Source organism: Pleurodeles waltl, chromosome 2_2 (genome assembly GCF_031143425.1).
Source record: "Pleurodeles waltl isolate 20211129_DDA chromosome 2_2, aPleWal1.hap1.20221129, whole genome shotgun sequence".
In the NCBI taxonomy this organism is placed as follows: domain Eukaryota; kingdom Metazoa; phylum Chordata; class Amphibia; order Caudata; family Salamandridae; genus Pleurodeles; species Pleurodeles waltl.
Window position 1 is genome coordinate 487,348,112 of NC_090439.1, and position 21,311 is coordinate 487,369,422.

Below are 21,311 nucleotides of genomic sequence, written 5' to 3' on the forward strand. Positions count from 1 at the left end.
TAGAGAAAAGGGCATCAGGGTGTCATCCAAAATGGAGTCTGGCATCAGGCTTCAAACTGGCATCGAGGAAAATGGCTGACTTCTCTTTGTCCGGTGGGTTTAAGTAAGAAACATTTCAAATTCTGTAGGGTCTTCCATTGGAGGGTTCATAGGTTGGCTTCAAATTGTCCAATCAAAAATTGTCTTTTACTAGCGCCCATTTATGCATACACTGTCCTTGGAGCCTTGGAACAAAAATTGTATCATGGTTTGCCAATTATTTTACTATCTGTACCTTCATTGTCCGCACCTGCAGAGACTGACCTTGTATCAAAGGGGATGTAACCGGCCTAGCACGAAACCTTGGAGATAAGTGTACCAGCCAGTTTCTACTGGAAAAATACAACTTTAAGCAAGAATATATGTTTCATTAGTTCAAGGAAAAAAAATCACGCAATTAGAATTTGAAACCAAGCAACTAGGCCAAAGCCTGTACTAAATTTAAGCTAAGCAAAACAGATTTCAAACAAGAAATCATGGCATACATTTGCGATTATGACGGATTACTAAATTTTCAATACTTCGTGATTAATAAAGCTCGTTTATAATGATGGCGAACTACCCCGAGGGCACAATTTCCCTCGTACATTATTTCTTTATTAAAATCACACTTCATCATAGGTATTGATTACACGGTATACATGAATATATGTCGGACCTTCTTTTTCTGCGTCATCAGTTCCACAGAACAAAAGTGATCTGGGTGTACCTGTGGAAATTGTTGTTACTTTGTTGAATGTAGTAGTGCTCATGGTGGCCTTTACCTGATTTTTAAGAGGCGGGTTTCAGTTACGGAGTTGGACTCCGTATACATTTACACCTACCTGGGCAACCTGTGAGAAATGGATCTCGTGCATATCTATCAAGGCGACGCTCTGTGAAATGACGACTGTAAGTGCCAGAGACGTTAAGGAGATTAACGTTTTGTGTTTATGTGAGAAAGATGCAAAAGGAGTGAGAGGGTGACAGACTTCATCTAAATTCAAAACTTTTCGCACATTATTTTCAGGACGTCTTCATGCCGCCACGCTGCATTTCATTACTATAAGGCCAAGGACAGTGCTTGCTTTTTATACATAACAGCTCGTGGATACTGCAGTCTCGTAGAGCTCCGTGATTGCGCAGGTTATTTTTCCAAGCGGCATTAAAACTTCAGCCCGGTTGTGCTTTGACCAGCTACAAGCACCGGCGCCTCTGCCTACAAGGAAAATACTCAGCTGCTAGACGGTGCCTCGGGAAGCCTTTCATGTTGGGATTTATCGTGCTCATCGTCGAGTATTGGTCATAATACAGCTCGCCTTTGAAAACGGTACTTTACAAAAGAAGGCATAGATCAATTCTGGCCTTTTTTGCATGAACAATTTTGTGTACATATTCTACATGTTTTTATTGCTCCCTAGTGGACGCGAATACAACTCACCTCTGTAAAACACAAAAGAACGCGCGTGCCAGTGATATTTATTGGAGCACATTTCAGAATCCAGCTAAAACAAGGTTAGACTTTGCCTCAGCACACAGATTTATTTCGAAAGAAAGCACAGTCACCGTATTTATCCCCTGATTTTTCAACTTGGTAAGCAAAAATGTAGTCGCCGCGATTTTTAAAATTGTACATTCTAATCAGTTTCGTTGTCAGAGATACTCTGGAAAGCTTAATGGAAACCCATTCTAGATAATTTCACACTGTCACTAACAGAAACGTGCTTTTGACATAATTATTCGAAGTGACACGTTTTGTTTAAAGAACATTTAAAACAAGAACGATTTTTATGGGCTGAATCTAAAAGTAGATAATCAGTCCAACGGGAACAATGGTGAATCAGCCCCCAGAATAATATCGTGCAAGCCTTCTTTTGGCAAAATGCTAGAACTATCCAGCATTGAGGCTATAAATCACCGACTCACAGTCTGAGCAGGAGTCATATGTCACCTGACAATGAACGAAATAGCTTGTCACCAGTTGACCCTATGTTCAGGAACCATTGTTAAACCTACAGTTTGTGATAAGAGCATCAGTTAGTACCCCTGAGAATTTCTAAATCTTAGCATTAGGGTGCATGTTACTACTTCTACACCACAAGAATCTATCCATAACTACCTTTATTGCACTAGTATTGTCTAGGAGGTTTTTTATGTACTTCATCACTATCTATCCCCCATTATGTCGATCTTACGCGTATACTCTATATCTACACTGACTTTTTTTATAAGTATATATTTTTGTTAATAATTGCAATTGCAATTTAAAAGCTTTTATTATCCATAACCCTAATCCAGTGCCATTCCTAACTATACATTTTGTTTATTTCAAATTTTACATTTTAACATTGTATTCTTTCTATTCTGAAACATAATTCTTATCATGTCCCGTCATTAATTTTTATTTAAAGTATGTTACTTTATTGAATGCCCTCATGCTAAACTACTTTTTAAGAATTGGTATTCTATTTTAATTAAAGTAAAGTTAAAATATGTACATGGAATATATTTGGAGAATCAACACACCCTTCCAAACTATGTATTGTTCCTTTTTTACCCACCCTTGCAATTCTTAGCGCTACTTCTTCATTACTATTAATTAATTTAAAATAATACAATGAACCATTTGGAAATGATACATCATATTAGAACTCCCTCCCCCATAAACCACTTGATTTTCAGTTTTATTTATATTAAACAATGTCCTTGCATTCCATTGCATTTAAATTAAATTATTATAGTGACTCTTTTCTCAAATTTAAATATGTTCCCTTTTCAATATAGCAGTCAGCAACGTAGTGGTCAGCAAGGCAGTTGCTATATCGATGTAATACCGTTGATGTAGTGGAGGGTAGATGCAGTGGACTGGATGTAGTGGGGTTGCACCACACATTAGATTTGCCCCACGACACCCGTTCCCGCCATCCTGTTCTGGCGGTAAAAACCGCCAGGAACGGGATGGCGGGAAGGGGGTCGGAATCCCCATGGCGGCGCTGCAAGCAGCGCCGCCATGGAGGATTCCCTGGGCCAGGGGTAAACCGGCGGGAAACCGCCGGTTCCCCTTTTCTGACCGCGGCTTTACCGCCGCGGTCAGAATGGCCCAGGAAGCACCGCCAGCCTGTTGGCGGTGCTTCCGCGGTCGTTGGCCCTGGCGGTCCAAGACCGCCAGGGTCAGAATGACCCCCTATATCTGTATTTTTTAAAACTGACCTGATCAGTTTATTTATGAGGATCCAGCTCACAGTGTTATCATCAAAATGTAACCTACATCAAATCCTCCTATGCAATATCTGTTCAAACAAGCATGGACAGAGCCAATACGTCTATTGGCTTTGCCAATATGTTTTAGTCATGTTATAAACCAGTGTGGCTGCTGTTCAGCATGGCTAAAAGCTATTAAGGGAAAGCACAGTGCCATGGAATGGAATGTCGTAAAGTGGAGTAGAGTGGAATGCTATGGAGTGGTGCAGAGTGGCATAGCGTGGTGTAGAGTAGAGTTAAGTGGCATGGTGCGGAGTGAAGTGTCGCTGAGTGGCTTGAGGTGATGTAGAGTGGTGTAGTGTTGTGGAGTGCCGTGGAGAGAGTAGAGTGTCATAGAGTGGAAGGGTGTGGAGTGGAGTAGAGTTGATTGGTGTAGAGTGGAGTAGAGTGTCAGAGTGGAGTAGAGTGTTGTAGAGTGGAGTGGCATAGAGTGTTGTGGAGTGGTGTAGAGTAGAGTGGAGTGATGTGGAGAGTGTTGCATAGTGTGGAGAAGAGTGTTGCAGAGTAGAGTGTCATTGAACAGAGTAGATTGTGATAGAGTGGGATGGCATAGAGTGGAGTAGAGTAAGAGAGTGGAATGGGATAGAGTGGAGTAGAGTGTTGTAGAGCGAGTGGCTTGAAGTGGAGTGGACTGGCATAGAGCCTCGTGGAGTGGTATAGAGTGGAGTGGTTTAGAGTGGAGTAGTGGATCCGAGTCAAGTGTATAGATTGTCATAGAATAGAGTGGAATAAAATGGCATGGAGTGGCATAGACGGAGTTGCTTAGAGTGTCATAGAGTGGAGTAGTGTTATAGAGTGGCACAGAGTGGAGTAGAGTTTTGTAGAGTGGTGTGGAATACAGTGGAGCAGACTTTCATAGAGTGATATAGAGTTTAATAGTGTAGAGCATCATAGAGTGAAGTGTCATAGAGTGGAGTGTCATAGAGTGAAGTGGAGGGGCCTAGAGTTAAGTGGTGTAAAGTACAGCAGTGCAGAGTAGATTGGCATAGAGTGCAGTTAAGTATAGTGTACTGACTTTGAGTAAAGTGGTGTAGAGTGCATTAGTGTAGAGTAGAGTGGCATAGAGTGCAGTGGAACAGTGTAGGACAGTGCGGAGTTCATTAAAGGAGCATAATGTACAGTGACATACAGAAGATTGTTTCAGAGTAGAGTACATTGGGTTAGAGTGGAGTAGTTGTGCAGAGTAGAGTGCTGAGGTGTAAAGTAAAGTGGCTTAGAGTACAGTGGTGTACAGTAGAGTGGTGTGGAGTGGAGTGGCGTGGAGTGCTTGATGCAGAATATATTAGAGTGGTTTGGAGTGATGCAGATTGTAGTGGCATAGAGTGCACTAGCATAGAGTAGAGTGGTGTAAAGTAGCAGAGAGCAATGGCATAGAGTACAATGGTGCAGAGTAGAAAAGAGTGGCATGAGTCGAGTGACATAGAGCACAATGGTGTGGAGTGCTCTTGCATGCAGTGGTTTAGTGTGCAATGGCCTAGCGTGGCATTGAGTTCAGTGGCAGAATGCTGACTTGGAAAAGAGAGTATTGTAGAGTGCAGTGGCATAGAATGCATGATGTAATGTAGAGTGGCACAGAGCAGAGTGGTGGAGAGTAGAGCGGTGCAGAGCAGTGGCTTAGAGTACAATGGTACTGAGTGGAATAGAGTGGCGTAGAGTGCAGTGATGTAGAGTTCAGTGGTATAGAGTGTCACAGAGTAGACTATAGTGGCTTTGAATGCAGTGGTGCAGAGTAGTTGGCATTGAGTGCAGTGGCATAGAGTGCATTGGTTTTGAGTAAAGTGGAGATTAATGCATTGGTGTAGAGTACAGTAGTTTAGAGTAGAGTGATGAAGAATGCAGTGGAATACAGTAGAGTGGTGCAGAGTAGAATAGAGCGTCATGGAGTGGTGTAGTGTAGAGTGCAATGGGGTAGAGTGCAGTGCCATAGAGTGGAGTGGCGCAGTGTGGAGCAGGGTGTCATAGAGTGCAGTGTCAGAGTACATTGAAGTGGAGTAGATTGTTTCAGTAGAGTGAAGTGGTGTAGAGTGGGGTGATGCAAGGTAAAGTGGAGTGGTGCATGGAAGGGTGCATAGTAGAGTAGAGTGGTGTAGAGTACAGTGGCATAGAGTGGAGTGGTACAGAGTCGAGTAGAGTGGTGTAGAGTGCAGTGGCTTAGAGTAGATGGTTTCAGAGTAGAGTGAAGTGGTGTAGAGTGGTGTAGTGCAGGGTAGAGTGCAGTGTTTCCTGAGTCGAGTGGCATAGAGTAGAGTGGTGTTAGAAATTGGTTCTCTAGTTGACAGAGATTTGCACTCTGTCCAAGTAGGGACCACAATCCTAGTCCGGGCAAGTAAGATACACACTAAAAGTTTACTTGTGCTCATCCTGTGGTACCTTGGCACAGAGCAGTCGAGCTAAACTAAGGAGGCAATGTGTAAAGTATCTTTGCACACACACACACACAATAACACAGAGAAAACACCACAAAAAGGATTTCACATGAGTTTAGAAAAATAGCCAACATTTGTCTGAGTCAAACAAGACCAAATCAACAAAAATCCAACATACACCAGACGAGTTATCAATTTTCAAAGATTAAATCAAAATGCAGTGCTTAGAAGACAATAGTTCCAACCTGAGTGATCTGGTTGGGCTGGACGGGGCAAATCCAAAAGTGTAGTCCAACCGTGATGGAGTGCGGGCTGGGTACAGGGGTTATGCTGACCTGCTGATAGTATCTTTTTTGCGTCGATGCTCGGTAACGATGAGTTGATCTACAGTAGGGGATGTATTGCGCTGGCAGGTGATGTGTCATTTCATGATTGGACATTGTTTTGTGATTGGGGCAAAGTCAGTTTTGACGTCCAGAAGCGATAAGTGTTGGGTCCCTTGCATCGGTCCTTGCGTCAGTCAAGCCAGGACTGCATTCTAAGTCGGGGCTGTTTCATTATACAGTCAGCCAGCCATGTCCGCTACCTTGGTGCAGGCAGCAGCAAAGCAGTGTTCCTGCAGTTTGATGCACCAGTTCCAAGTCAAGCATGTTGTTGCGTCAGTTCTTGTGTTGCAGCACCACACTCACCTCCAAGGGCCCAGCACTGGATTTGGCACCACTTGGCAGAGCATGACTCACAGCAGAGTAGCGAGCCCTGGTGCTGGTACCAAGATGTAGGTGAAGTCTTTGATATCCCATAGACTTCAGAAACAGGAGGCAAGCTCAGTCAGGTCCTTGGAGAAACTTTAGATTGCAGAATGTAGAGAGTTAGATCCAGTCCTTTCACCCCCAGCGAAGAAGTAGCAGGCAGCGGCCAATACAGCAGAGCAAACCTAAAGTGGCAGTTGTTCCTGACAGCACAGCAGTCCTTCTTCCCAGTAGAATGTCTTTAGTTCAGGAGTGGTCTGAGTATATGTTGTTAGAGGCCTAGTACCTTTACACAAAATGGCCTTTGAAATATGGGTAACTTCAAAAGAATTATCTGAAGTGCTTAAGGATCCCTTTCAACCCAGCCCAGGCTACCAGAAGGAGGTTATCAGCCCTATGTGTGAGGGCAGGACACAGCCTATTCAGATGTAAGTGAGGACTGCCACTCCGTCTCCCTGTCCCGGACTATCAGCATGCAGATGAATGCAGATTTATCTCCTGCCACACCCAGCCCTTCCTGTTTGTGGCTGCCTGGAGAGAATGCACAAATGTAACAGTCACCTAAACCCAGACATGTATTTAGAGACAGGCTAATGCACAGAATGGTCAAAGTAAGAAAATGTAAACTTTCTAAAAATGGCATCTTCAGACCTCCAATTAAAAAAAACCTTTTAACAAAAAGATATATTTTTTAATTGTGAGTCCAGAGACACTAAACTTCATGTGCCCGATTCACAAAGGTAAACTTAGACATTTGGTCTAAGTTTAGACCAAACGTCTAAGTTTACCTTTGTGAATTGGGCTCATAATTCTATCTTTTCCTAATTGGAAACTACACTTAAAATATGTTTTAAGGTAACCCCATATCGGAGAGATAGTCCTTGCAATGGTGAAAAACAAACTTAATAGTTTTTCACTATCTGGACATATTAAACTTAAAGGTATGTGTTCAAACTTTCAAATACACTGCTCTCTGCCCTTGGGGCAAACTAGGGCCTACCTTAGGGGTGACATGGTTGGAATAAGAGGGAAGGTTTAGGCCTGGCAAGTGGTTATACATGCCAGGTCGAAGTGGCAGTTAAAACTGCAGACACAGGCTCTGCAATGGCAAGCCTGAGACATATTTGAAAAACGTATATAGTAGGTGGCACAACCAGTGCCTCAAGCCAACTAGTGGGATTTGACTTTCAGACCCTGGGCACACATAGGCCCTCATTATGACATTGGTGGTAAGTCCCGCTTACCACCATGCCGACTGCCACCAACATACTGCTGCCGTGGTGGTTTACAGCTACCCATATTATAACACACATAGCAATCCGTCATAATAGAGGCACACACACAAGTCCGCCTGCCCAAAGGTCAATGATAAACAGGCGGTATCCAAACCAACACCATTACGCCCACAGCATTATGACCCACGAATCACCGCGGTGGACATTGAACTGCAGTAAACCATTGGTGGTACATACCACTGCACTAAAAATACACACACACACACACATACAAAACAACACCACATTGGACAATTCATATAACACACACCTGACACACATTCATACACCACACCCACACACCCACACCACTATAAAACACACAACCACATTACCCACAACTCTTTACGACTAAAAACAATTGCCAAGAAGGAGATAGCAAGACCACAGACAAGACCACAGCCACACACCACCATCACCTATACACCATCCACACACCCTACATCACACACCCCAACACAACTCCCCATACATCTTCACCCACACCACTCACACTAAACCCATGGCACCACAACAACACCCCAGGTTCTCAGAGGAGGAGCTAAGGGTCATGGTGTAGGAAATCATCCGGGTAGAGCCACAGCTATTCAGATCATAGGTGCAGCAGACATCCATTGCTAGGAAGATGGAGCTATGGCGGAGAATCGTGGACAAGGTCAACTCCGTGGGACAGCATCCAACAACAAGGGATGACATCAGGAAGAGGTAGAACGACCTACGAGGGGAAGGTGTGTTCCGTGGTTGCAAGACACAAGATAGCTGTACAGAGGACTGGCAGTGGACCCCCACCCCTCCCCCACAACTCACAACATGGGAGGAGCAAGTCTTGGCAATACTGCATCCTGAGGGCCTGGCAGGAGTGGCAGGAGGACTAGACTCTGGTAAGTCAACTCTCTATTACTATCACCCCCCCCCACCTGCATGCCATCACAAACCCTGCCCCTACCCTCACTCCCATTACTTCACCACCTCACACATACCCCACCATCACAACCCACCCATCCCAATACCAAGCACTGCATGCAACACCAATGCATGGACCCCATCACAAACCTGCATGGACACCCATCACATTAGAGAGAATCACCTAGCCCACAAAATCACTACTCACACAAGGCAAAGCTGACAGGGCAATCACAACCATACAGGGCAACACACCCATGCACAAGATGTCACACTCAGAAACAATAACACTGCATTTACATCCCCACAGGTCTCCCACCCAACGTCACCGGAGAGGAGGGGCCTGCAACATCCAGTCCCTCCACAGAAGAGGCCCACAGTGATGACAGCACCTCTGGTTGCCTGGATCTGGATGACTAACGTGGCCTATCAGGGATCTCCGGACAGTCGGTTACCCAGGCACAGTCCCATACCACCACAGAGCCTCCCCCCTCAGTCAACACCACCACAGCACCCACCCAGCGGGCCCATACCGCTGTCCCCAGGACACGTCAATCAGTAGTGTGTCCACCACTACAGGGACCACTGGCAACCGCACAAACACAGGATGACAGGACTAGGGCGATGCACGGTCTAGGGCCCGCCCCTACCTCCGTTTCACGAATCTGCAGTGCTTTTTGCGTGCTCCAATTGTCCCTTCATGTTCTAAGAAACGTCATCGATATCGCCTGGGTCAGACATTGGTGGACACGATGTACTCATCAGTGTTGTATGTTCTAAGAATAAGTTGTTTCATGAAAGAAATACAATTCCCAGTATTTCAGGGGAAGCGGCCATCTTGGGGTGTGGCAGGCCTTTAAAGACCAGTCACACCCAGACACGTGTGCTCACTATTTTGGAGACTTCAGTTCTGTCTGGGCCTTTGGAGTTGTCTCTCCAAAGGAGGAGCTGGGTCATTGCTGTTCGGAGAGTCTTGTTTTTCCCTGCAGATATTAAGATAACGAGTAGGTCGTACTCATAACGGTAAGGTCAATTGGAGGGCTTTTGTTTTTAAAAAGTGTATCAAGACTTGGAACTCTGCAAAGAAAAAGTAATTACAACTAGATACAGTTGCGTTTGTGAATTACTTTTAACCAGAGAACATCGCATTAGCGAAGGACTACTGTTGCAAGTTTTGAAACATTGAAAACATGAAGAGGAACACCTTGTTTATTCTTTGAAAACTCACAGTAGCATTGTGATTGTTATCACTCTTGACTTGGCTGCACGTGTGATAGACGCGCTTCAGCTACAAAGAGAGAAAATGTATGCTTGATAAACTCATTTCTGTTTGGAGTAAACTATGTTGTTGGTAGTATGGAAAAACAAACAAAGGTTATGCACATGAGTGAGAGATACGATTGAGTTTGCAGAATCTTGTGCCAGGGTAACGCTCATTAATGAAAAGCACAATTAATACTCGGTAACGATACTGAGTGAACGATTGTTGGTGCAACTATCGTTTAACGTTTTGTCACTTCTCAGTTAGTGTGATTTCATGTTTGCCTCTACTCAAAGGCATCACGCTGAATTAAAAACCTTGCAGTCATGCTCAACTCATAAAGGTCTAGTCTTGCTGTTATAAAGACACCTTCGTCCAGGAGTAGATAATTGTTGTTTTGACAAAATCGTAGATACAAATAGATATAAATATATATTGTTTTAACCATTTTGTTTTCAGATCTCCTTCCCTGCAGTCCCCTGTCCTAACTTCCCTTCTCCCCACCTGGCGCCCCCCAAGACTCAGTGCTATAATAGCCTTCTGAGTTGGTGACGCCGGGAGGTGGGCCTTTTGCTCAGCGGCGTGCAGATCCAGAGGAAAGGGTACTGTGACAGAATAGTGAGCCCACGAGTATTATTTCCTCTCGGTCTGTACAAAGGCTGTGCTGAATGGCCACCTTAGAAAATCTTATGTAGGTAATTACACAAATGCAAAGGGATCTAATAGACTCTAAGGATATTACTGTTGATTTGGTTAACAAAGTAGCTCAGTGACAAGGAAAGGTAGACGGAACAGGATCTATGCCTATACCTCATTCAAAGTCTTCCACACCTACCAATATAGCAATGAAATTGCCTATGCAAATTCCATTAGCTGCACCCAAAAGATTTTCTGGAGATGCTAATAAGGTTCAAGTTTTCCTCACACAGGTGGAGTTGCATTTTACGTGTTGTCCAAGTGCTTTGCTGAATCCACAATCCAGAATTGCATTTCTCATCTCATACTACACTGGTGACGCAGCTACTTGGGCAGTTCCATTAGTACAATTAGATAGTCCTCTTTTGTATAATTGATGTCTGTTTGTGGATGAATTTGAAAACATTTTAACAGACGTTCGATCACCATGTCAGCAGACAAAGAACTATTACAGTTACGTCAAGGAAACAAAGACTTAGGGGGTCATTACGACCCTGGCGGTTGACGGAGAAGTGGCGGTTTTACCGCCAACAGGCTGGCGGTAAAAATGTTTGAACTATGACCATGACGGTTACCGCCATGGTCATCCGCGACTTCTCTGATCAGACTGGCATGGCGGAGACGACCGCTGGGCTGGAGACTTGGGTCTCCAGCCCGGCAGCCGTCACATGACCGCCGGCGGTATCATGACCCGGCTTACCGCCATGAACTTCATGGGGTTTGGAACCGCCATGAAATCCATGGCGGTAAGCACTATCAGTGCCAGGGAATTCCTACCTGGCACTGATAGGGGTCTCCGCCACTCCCCACCCCCTCCCCCGAGTCCGTCCCCAACCCCCCCAACCCCCTGCCAACCCCCAAAGGTGGCAGGACCCCCCTCCCCACCCCTACCCCGACTTCACAACACAGACACACACCCAACACGCATGCAGACACCACCAACACACATTCCCGCACTGAAACGAACAAACATGCCAACAGACACACACACAGTCATACACGCACACCCTCATCAAGACATACACGCACACATCCATACAGACAGACATGCACACATTTCCATTCACACTACACCCCCGCATGCATACACGCACTCACACACCCCCTCTACATACTCACACGCACACCCCAATGCACCCTCACATCACACAATACCCTCCCATCCCCTCCCCTAACGGACGATCAACTTACCTTGTCCGTTGATCTTCCGGGAGGGGACGGGATCCATGGGGGCTGCTCCGCCGCCATCATACCATCAACAGAACACCGCCACGCCGAATCACAGAACGTGATTCGGTGGGCGGTGTTCTTTTGACGTGGCGGTGGAGGTGGAGCAACCTCCACTTCCCCACCGCCCGCCAGTATGGCTGCTGGCGGCTCTCCATCCGGAAAAGGACGGAGGGCTGCCAGCAGTCATAATACGCTGAGTGGAAAACCACCACCACTGGCGGTCTTAGGCACGACGGTCCCTCTGCGGTCTTGTAAAAAAACACCACTGAGGTCGAAATTACCCCCTTAATAACCTACTTATCTCAATTCAATTGTTTAGTGGTGGAAACAGCATGGCCAGAGGAAAAAAGGTCAGCAGTGTTTTATCAAAGGTTAAAAGAAGAACTGAAAGATGTTCTGGCCCAAATTGAACCCCAACCAAAAACTTGCACAGATTTCATTAATCTAACTCTATGACTAGATCACAGATTTACAGAGAGAAAAGGTGAAAAGAAGAAACCGGAATGATCCAATTGGCGAATGGATAAGTACAAAGCCCCATTGAGGTCCTCAGATTCTACTATAGAGCCAATGGAAATTGGGACTATTCTTCAACTTTTGACCAAAGAGGAAAAAGATACAAGGCGACAAAATGGCCAATGTCTGTACTGTGGAAAAAAGGGTTGTTTTGTAACAGAATGTCAATTGAAACCACAAAGAAAATTAGACCCAACTATTACTGCAAAGAAGAAGATAGCTGCAGCCCTAGAAAACACAGAGGAAAACTAAAGAGCCTAAGAAACAAAGAAGGGGACCTCTTTGATAAATTGACAATCCCTTCAGTGTGTTCTTGCACAAATCGCTATGACAAACATTTTCGAATTCTAGCACAACTAACAGTACAGGGAAAAAATCACACTGTGCAGATCCTAATTGACACAGGGGCAACAGGAAATTTTGTGGACCTGCAAACTGCACAACAATTACAAATACCCAGTATCAAGAAAAAGATTCCTGAAATTGTGCATGTAGTTGACAGTAGTGAACTAGCAGGAGGCCCCTTTACCATGCAAACCACACAGATGCAAATTATTTGCAAAGATATCATGAACCAGAACCACTGTGAGATAATTCACTTCGATATAATTCAAGCACCTCAATATGGCTTTATTCTAGGAATGCCATAGTTAGTGTTACACAACCCAAGTAGAGATTGGCATGATCAAACTTTACATTTTCCTTCATCACTTTGTCAAAAAAAAATTCTCCAAACAAGAGAAAAGGGAAAGAAAAATCCTCAACAATTTCTTGCCAATGCTGACAAAAAGGAGATCAACTTGCCGCAAAAGTACTCTGAATATCCTGATGTCTTCAGTGAAAAGGATGCAAGCTCATTATCACCTCACAGGCCGTACGATTGCCAAGTTGATCTAATACCCGGCGACAATATACCAAACTGTAGGATTTATGCACTATCAGAAAAAGAGAACCAATTCCTACGAGAACATATTGATCGATGTTTAGCTAATTAACTTATTAGACCATCACGATCACCAACTGCTTCTCCGCTGTTTTTTGTACCCAAAGTTAATGATAAATTGAGACCGTGTATCGACTATAGAGCATTAAATAAAGTCACCATTAAAAAAAAATAGCCACTATCTCTCATACCAGCCTTGTTGGATCAGGTAAAATCAGCAGTTATTTACACCAAACTTGATTTACGATGTGCTTAACATCTGGTCTGGATACGAGAGGAAGACGAGTAGAAAACAGCCTTTAAAACCCATTATGGTCTATTTGAATATCTTGTAATGCCTTTTGGTTTATGCAACACCCCGGCAGCACTCCAATATTTCCTAAACGATGTCCTGAGGGAATATTTAGACATCTTTGTCATCGTTTGTATTGATGACATACTGATATATTCTAACTCTGAAGAAATACATGAAGAACATGTAAAAAGTGTGCTACAAACTCTAAGAACCCATCATTTATACTGCAAATTAAGTAAATGTGAATTCCATACCAAAGGGTAGAATTTGTGGGAGTAATTCTAGCACCTTATGGCATGCAAATGACTGAAAGAAGATTCAAGCCGTGGTAGAATGTCCCACACTAAAATAAGTACGCGACATTCAATGTTTTTTGGGATTCACACATTTTTATTGACGCTTTATCCATCACCTCTCCCAGAAAGTAGCACCAATTACCAAATTATTGAGAAAAAAAAGGCCGTCTTTGATTGGTCCAAAGAAACAGATGAAGCATTTCAAAATTTAAAAAAGGCCTTTACTTCAGCTCCCATTTTAGCTCATCCAAATGTAGAGGAACCAATTATAGTAGAAGTGGATGCATCCGATGTCGCTATTGGAGCCATTCTCTCTTAACGTCACCCAGGCACAGGACAGTTGCATCCCATTGCAGATGTGTCAAGAAAACTAAATGAAGCTGAAAAGAAATATACCATTGCAGAGAAAGAATTAGTAGCAATCCGCAATGCTTTCAAGGAATAGAAACAATATTTGTTGGGAGCAAGCCACACGATAACTGTATAATCTGACCATAGAAACTTACAATTTATGAGTTCTGCCAGGGTATTAACTCCCAGACAACTAAGATGAATGTCATTCTTTGCAGAATTTGATTTTATTGTAACTTTCAGACCAGGAACGGATAATCGCACAGCAGATGCATTTTGCAGGCAAGATTCATCAGTCATGCATACTGAGCAAACACCCATGTCAACTATAACGCCTTAAAAAGTTTTGTGTTTAATAGCTGAGGATTTTTTTTTGTATCTCATCCGCGCTCATTTTCATATCACCAAATGGCAAAATTGGTTACAACAAGATACCAAACGATCTATTCTTCAAGGTCTACCCTTGCATGAATCTCGAGTATTTCTACCCACTGTAGAGTTAAGAGAGACAGCCTTTCACTTGTTACATAGTCATCCCTTGGCAGGACATCCGGGCCCTCAAAAAACAATAGAACTGATGAAAAGGTATTTTTTGGTGGGCTACATTTGTTAATGACTTAAAACAAATGCTGCAATCATGCGAAGTGTGTGAACGATGCAAAAGGGAACACAGTAAACCTAAAAGCTTATTGTTACCATGACCCATTCCAAATTACCCTTGGGAACATATCACTATGGATTTTATTACTGGCCTCCCTAAGGTAAAACAATATTCAACCATTTTAGTGGTTGTAGTTAGCGTAACCGAGTTTGCCCATTTATTGCATGTAAAGGTCTCCCAACATCCAATACCTTAGCAACTTTTATTCTGAAAAATATTGTTCGCCTTCATGGACTTCCAAGAGTCATTCTATCTGATAGGGGTTCGTAATGCTCTGCACGTTTTTGGCAAAAATGGTGCTAAGTCTTGCAAATTGATTTTACCTTATCCACTAGTCACCATCTGCAAACTGAAGGTCAGACAGGCAGACTAAATCAAACCTTAAAACAATATTTACGGTGTTATGCAACAGACTGCCCAGACACTTTGCTAGATCGCCTAAGGTTTGCAGAATTGGCTTATAATAACTCCCACCATTCTTCAATAAACTCTACTCCCTTTCATGGTCCATATGGACGTCATCCACACATTTTACCAGTCAAACTGCCTGTTTCTATTCAGACCACGCCAGCAGTCATGGATATGTTAATACACATACAAAAGGTACATTTGCAATTGCAAGCAAACTTGCACCAAGCCAAGGAAAAGTACAAATTGCAATATGATAAGAAACATCAACCTGGTCCTGATTATAAAGAAAAAGACAAGGTCTGGTTATCCACTAAAAACGTTGTTTTAAAAAATAAAAGTATGTTGCATCCAAAATTCATAGGGCCCTATGAGGTAATTCGGCAAGTGAACCCCGTGAGGTGCAAACTAAAATGACCATCATCCTTAAAAATTCACACAGTGTTTCACACTTTTCTTCTTGAACCAGGTTTGCCCTCATGTACTGCACAGCCTGCTCCCCTTCTAGTCCAAGGCCATTGGGAATATGAGGTGCGGTCCATTTTGGATTCCCGATATCGTGGATCGTCTCTTTGGTATTTAGTGTTCTGGAAGAGCTATGGTCCTGAAAATAACTCATGGGAACCCGCAAGAAATGTTCACGCGCCATGTTTGGTGCACTGTTTCGATCTTCTCCATCCCGATAAGCCGGGCCCTAGAATATGCTTGGGAGGGGGGAGTAATGTCAGGACTAGGGCGATGCACGGTTTAGAGCCCGCCCCTACCTCCATTTCACACATCTGCAGTGCTTTTTGCGTGCCTCCAATTGTCCCTTCATGTTCTAAGAAACGTCATCGACATCGCCTCCCCTGTGGGAAAGCTCACGTAGCTGCGGGGTCAGGACATTTGTGGACACAATGTACTCATCAGTATTGTTGTGTGAGTTGCCTCTCCAAAGGAGGAGCTGGGTCGTTGCTGTTCGGAGCGTCTTGTTTTTCCCGGCAGATATAAAGATAACAAGTAGGTCGTACTTGTAGCGGAAAGGTCAATCGGAGGGCTTTTGTTTTTTAAAAGTGTATCAAGACTTGGAACTCTGTCTGCAAAGAAAAGGTAATTACTACTGGATACAGTTGCATTCGTGAATTACATCTAACCAGAGAACATCGCATTAGCAAAGGAATACTGTTGCGAGTTTTTAAACATTGGGCACTGAAGAGGAAAACCTTGTTTATTCTTTGAAAACTCACAGTAGCATTGTGTTTGTTATCACTCTTGACTCAGCTGCGCGTGTGATAGACGCGCTTCAGCTATAAAGAGAAAAAATGTATGTTTGATAAACTAATTTCTGTTTGGAGTAAACTATATTGTTGGTAGTATGGAAAAACAAACAAAGGTGATGCACATGAGTGAGACATATGATTGAGTTTGCAGAATCTTGTGCAAGGGTAACGCTCATTAATGAAAAGCACAATTAATACCGGTAACGAAAATGAGTGAACGGTTATTGGTGCAACTATTTTTTAATGTTTTGTCACTTCTCAGGTAGTGTGATTTTATGTTTGCCTCTACTCAAAGGCATCATGCTGAATTAAAAACCTTGCAGTCACGCTTAACTCATAAAGGTCAAGTCTTGCTGTTATAAAGACGCCTTTGTCCAGGAGTATGATAATTGTTGTTTTGACAAAATCGTAGATACAAATAGATATAAACATATAGGGGGTCATTCTGACCCTGGCGGTCGGTGATAAAGCGGCGGCCAACCCGCCAACAGGCTGGCGGTTCAAAAAATGGAATTCTGACCCTGGCGGGAACCGCCAACAGAGCCCGCCACTTTAACACTCCGACCGCCACGGCGGGACAGACAAACAGCGTGGCGGTCACCGCCAACAGGCAGGCGGCAGACAATGTACCGCCCACCCTATCACAACTCACCAATCCGCCACCTTTTCCGGGGCGGGAGCCCCGCCGATAAAAACACGGCGGAAACAGACTACGAACGGGAAAACGCTCACCTCTATACACTCCACGAGGACGGAGGACAGCATGGAGCCCGAATTACACATCCTACCCGCTCTCGTCTACCTGCTCATCTACCACGAGTACGAACTCCGGCGCAGACGACAACGGTGAGTACCGCACCTACGACACAGGGGAGGGGGGGAAGAGGAAGGGTTACGGGCACACACATACGCATCACACCCACCCCCCAACTATCTACACACCAATGCAGAGCACCAAGTCAAAGTGACCCCACCCAAACCCCCCGGAATAACGAAAAGATATGATTCAAGTGAGAAACAACATTTATGTAAAAAATAGGTTCATTGAAGACATGGTAAAATAGGAAAATGATGCAAAAAATTTCAAATGTAAACATTGCGTGACCGAGAAATAGAGGCAGAAAGTCCCGCACAGTCACAGAAATTGCAAATGTCCGTGGGCCAAAGTGTATCAACACATGGGCAAAGCCCACACAGGAGACCTGAGTCCGTTGGAGAGAACACTGCAGGGGCATCAGATGACAAAACTACAGGCACCTCAGGGGGAAGGGAAGGGGGGGCACCACAGCCACAAGAGTCCACGACGCCAGATCCAAGAAGGGGCCACCATGCCCACTGTTCAATCCTGGGGAGTGCAAAGCCACAGTCTCTCAAGTCTCTACAGTGGGTGGCTTGCCCACTGTCATATCCTGGGGAGTGCAAAGCCACAGTCTCTCAAGTCTCTACAGTGGGTGGCTTGCCCACTGTCATATCCTGGGGAGTGCAAAGCCACAGTCTCTCAAGTCTCTACAGTGGGTGGCTTGCCCACTGTCATATCCTGGGGAGTGCAAAGTCACAGTCCATCAAGTGGATAACAGTCTCCACAGGCAATGGAGGAGGCAGGGTGGCCCGAGTGCAGCGTGAACATTAGCACGACACAGAACCGGCACAGTCATTGGGCCAGCGGTGCTTGAGACGACGGGGCCCAGCGGAGCGGTGCTTAACAGGAAGGGCCCAGCGGAGCGGTGCCTGAGATGAAGGGCCCAGCGGAGCAGTGCTTGAGACGGCGGGGCCCAGCGGAGCGGTGCTTGACAGGAAGGGCCCAGCGGAGCGGTGCTTGACAGGAAGGGCCCAGCGGAGCGGTGCGTGAGACGGCGGGGCCCAGCGGAGCGGTGCTTGACAGGAAGGGCCCAGCGGAGCGGTGCCTGAGATGAAGGGCCCAGCGGAGCGGTGCCTGAGATGAAGGGCCCAGCGGAGCGGTGCTTGACAGGAAGGGCCCAGCGGAGCGGTGCTTGACAGGAAGGGCCCAGCGGAGCGGTGCCTGAGATGAAGGGCCCAGCGGAGCGGTGCTTGACAGGAAGGGCCCAGCGGAGCGGTGCCTGAGATGAAGGGCCCAGCGGAGCGGTGCTTGAGATGAAGGGCCCAGAGGAGCGGTGCTTGACAGGAAGGGCCCAGCGGAGCGGTGCTTGACAGGAAGGGCCCAGCGGAGCGGTGCCTGAGATGAAGGGCCCAGCGGAGCGGTGCTTGACAGGAAGGGCCCAGCGGAGCGGTGCCTGAGATGAAGGGCCCAGCGGAGCGGTGCTTGACAGGAAGGGCCCAGCGGAGTGGTGCCTGAGATGAAGGGCCCAGCGGAGCGGTGCTTGAGACGGCGGGGCCCAGCGGAGCGGTGTTTGACAGGAAGGGCCCAGCGGAGCGGTGCCTGAGATGAAGGACCCAGCGGAGCGGTGCTTGAGACGGCGGGGCCCAGCGGAGTGGTGCTTGACAGGAAGGGCCCAGCTGAGCGGTGCTTGAGACGGCGGGGCCCAGCAGAGCAGTGCTTGACAGGAAGGGCCCAGCGGAGCGGGGCCTGTCTTGGCGGGGCCCTCTTCAGCGGTGCCTTCCTGCACGGCGGGGCCCTCTTCAGCGGTGCCTTCCTGCACGGCGGGGCCCTCTTCTGCTGTGCCTTTCTGGACGGCGGGGCCCTCTTCAGCGGTGCTTGTCCTGTAATTCCAGGGAGTCAGACCTGGGCAGGACTCCCTGATCAGTCGCCCTCCGACCGTGCAGTTGCTGGACCCTTCGGTGACGGTGTCCTGGGCCCTTGGGTGTCCTCCCTCACACCCGGGATGGGGCTTGTGGGGCCCTCCTGGTCCGCGCTCCTGCTGCCTGACTTCTCCGCCCTGCTGCCCTTGCCCTCCTTCGCTGTGGCTCTCTGGGCCTTGCCTCCGCTGGATGTTGTGGCAGGTGAAGTGTCCGTACTTTGGTCCTTGGGGGCAGCCGTGGCACTCCTCCCGCGGCGGCCCCTCACTTTCCGGGTCCTCTTTCCAGGGGGGGGCTGGCTGTCCCCTTGCTGCTGACCGATGTCTCACTGCTGGCAAAGGGGGGACTCCAAAATCCATGGACTACACTGACACGTGAACCCGGGCTGGTGGTGGCTGAGGTGCTCTTGGGACTCTTAGCAGATGGAGGGGGTGGGTCAGGTGAGGGAAAGAGGTCAAGATTGAAGAGGTAAAACTTTTTAGGACCAAGGTAAACGGTAGGTGCAGTGGTTATGGGAGTGGAGGAAGAGGAGGTGGTTGTAGGAGAGTCAGGTGTGCTGTCCTTGGGTGAAGGTGCATGGGCAGCAGGCTGTCGTGAGGTGGTTGGCTGTTGGGTGGGTGGCTGCCTGCGTTTGTGTCTCTTGGAAGAGGGGGTGACAGACACAGTGGGAGAGGACACAGGGGACGTGTAAATGGCAGTGGGGGTGGTGACTGCACGTGTGCGGACTGTACTGGAGGGTGTGCTGGTGATGGGTGTACTGGCTGTTGGTGGTGTGCATGCAGGTGTGAGTGTAGACGTCACAGGGAGGGAGGAGGGAGACGAGGAGGTGGGGGACACAGAGGTGGTAGTGGCTGTTGGCATGTCTGCATCTGGGTGTTGCTTGGGTGAATGTTTGTGTGATCTGTGGTGCTTATGTCTGGATGAGCTGCCCTTGGGTGTTGAGGTGTGTGCAGGCTGGTCTGATGGTGTGGATGGGATAGGCAGAGGAACAGGAGACAGAGACAGGGTGGAGGCAGTTAGAAGAGGGAGGCTGGAAACAGGGACAATGGCTGCCGTCAGTGCTGAGGCCAGAGAATTGAACGATCGTTGATGGGCAGACTGACCCGAATGAATGCCCTCCAGGTATGCATTGCTACGATGCACCTCCCTCTCTACCCCCTGGATGGCATTCAAAAGGGTAGTCTGCCCAACAATGATGGTCCTCAGGAGGTCAATGACCTCCTCACTGAGGGCAGCAGGGGTAACAGGGGCAGGGGCTGAGGTGCCTGGGGCGAAGGAGATGCCCGCCTTCTTGGGCGAGCGGGCACGGAGCGTAGGCTGAGGGGCTGCTGGGAGGGCGGAGCTGGTGCGCTGGGTGGCGGCTGTACCTGTAGAGGTGGGGGGCACGGATGTTGCCGCCACCGCTAGGGAGCTCCCATCCGAGGACGTGTCGGTGTCGCTGGTTTCACCACGGCTCCCCGTTGTGAAGCTCCCCTCGCCCTCCGTATCACTGGTGGCCTCGGTGTCTGTGCCATGGCCCACCGGGGCCTTGTGAGTCGCAGCTCCCTCGTGCTCCGGTGCCAAGTCTCCTCCGCCTGATGATGCTGAAGCACACATGCACAAGAATATAAAGAAAAAGGGTGGGGGGAGACATAATAAAAGGTTGAGTACATGCATTGTCAACACCGTTGGCGGAGAGGACAGACACAGGAGCCTCATGCACTAAGCCGTGCAATCGGGGTACACTACTGAGTACTTGTGACTGGGCCAACAGGTCTAGGGACAACAAACGCGCACATGGGTGATGCAGGACCATGGCTAGCTGTACCTGTCACCGTACAGAGGTGGGGGGCGGGGGCACAGGGACATGGCTAAAGGAGAGGAATACAATACAGAAAGCGCCCTGGCCTAATGTCACCCACAGCCCTCCTCCCCCACCCAGGCACCTCCACTGCGCGTAAAGATAGCTGAATGTGCTGGTACTCACCCCCTTGTGTCTGCTGTGATGTTGTCACGCGCCCATCCAAATCGGGGTAGGCCACCGCCAGGATCCGGGACATCAGGGGGTCAGGGTACGACTGGCACCCCTCCTAGGTTGGGAGGCCATCCCCAGCAGTGACTCAGCAGTCT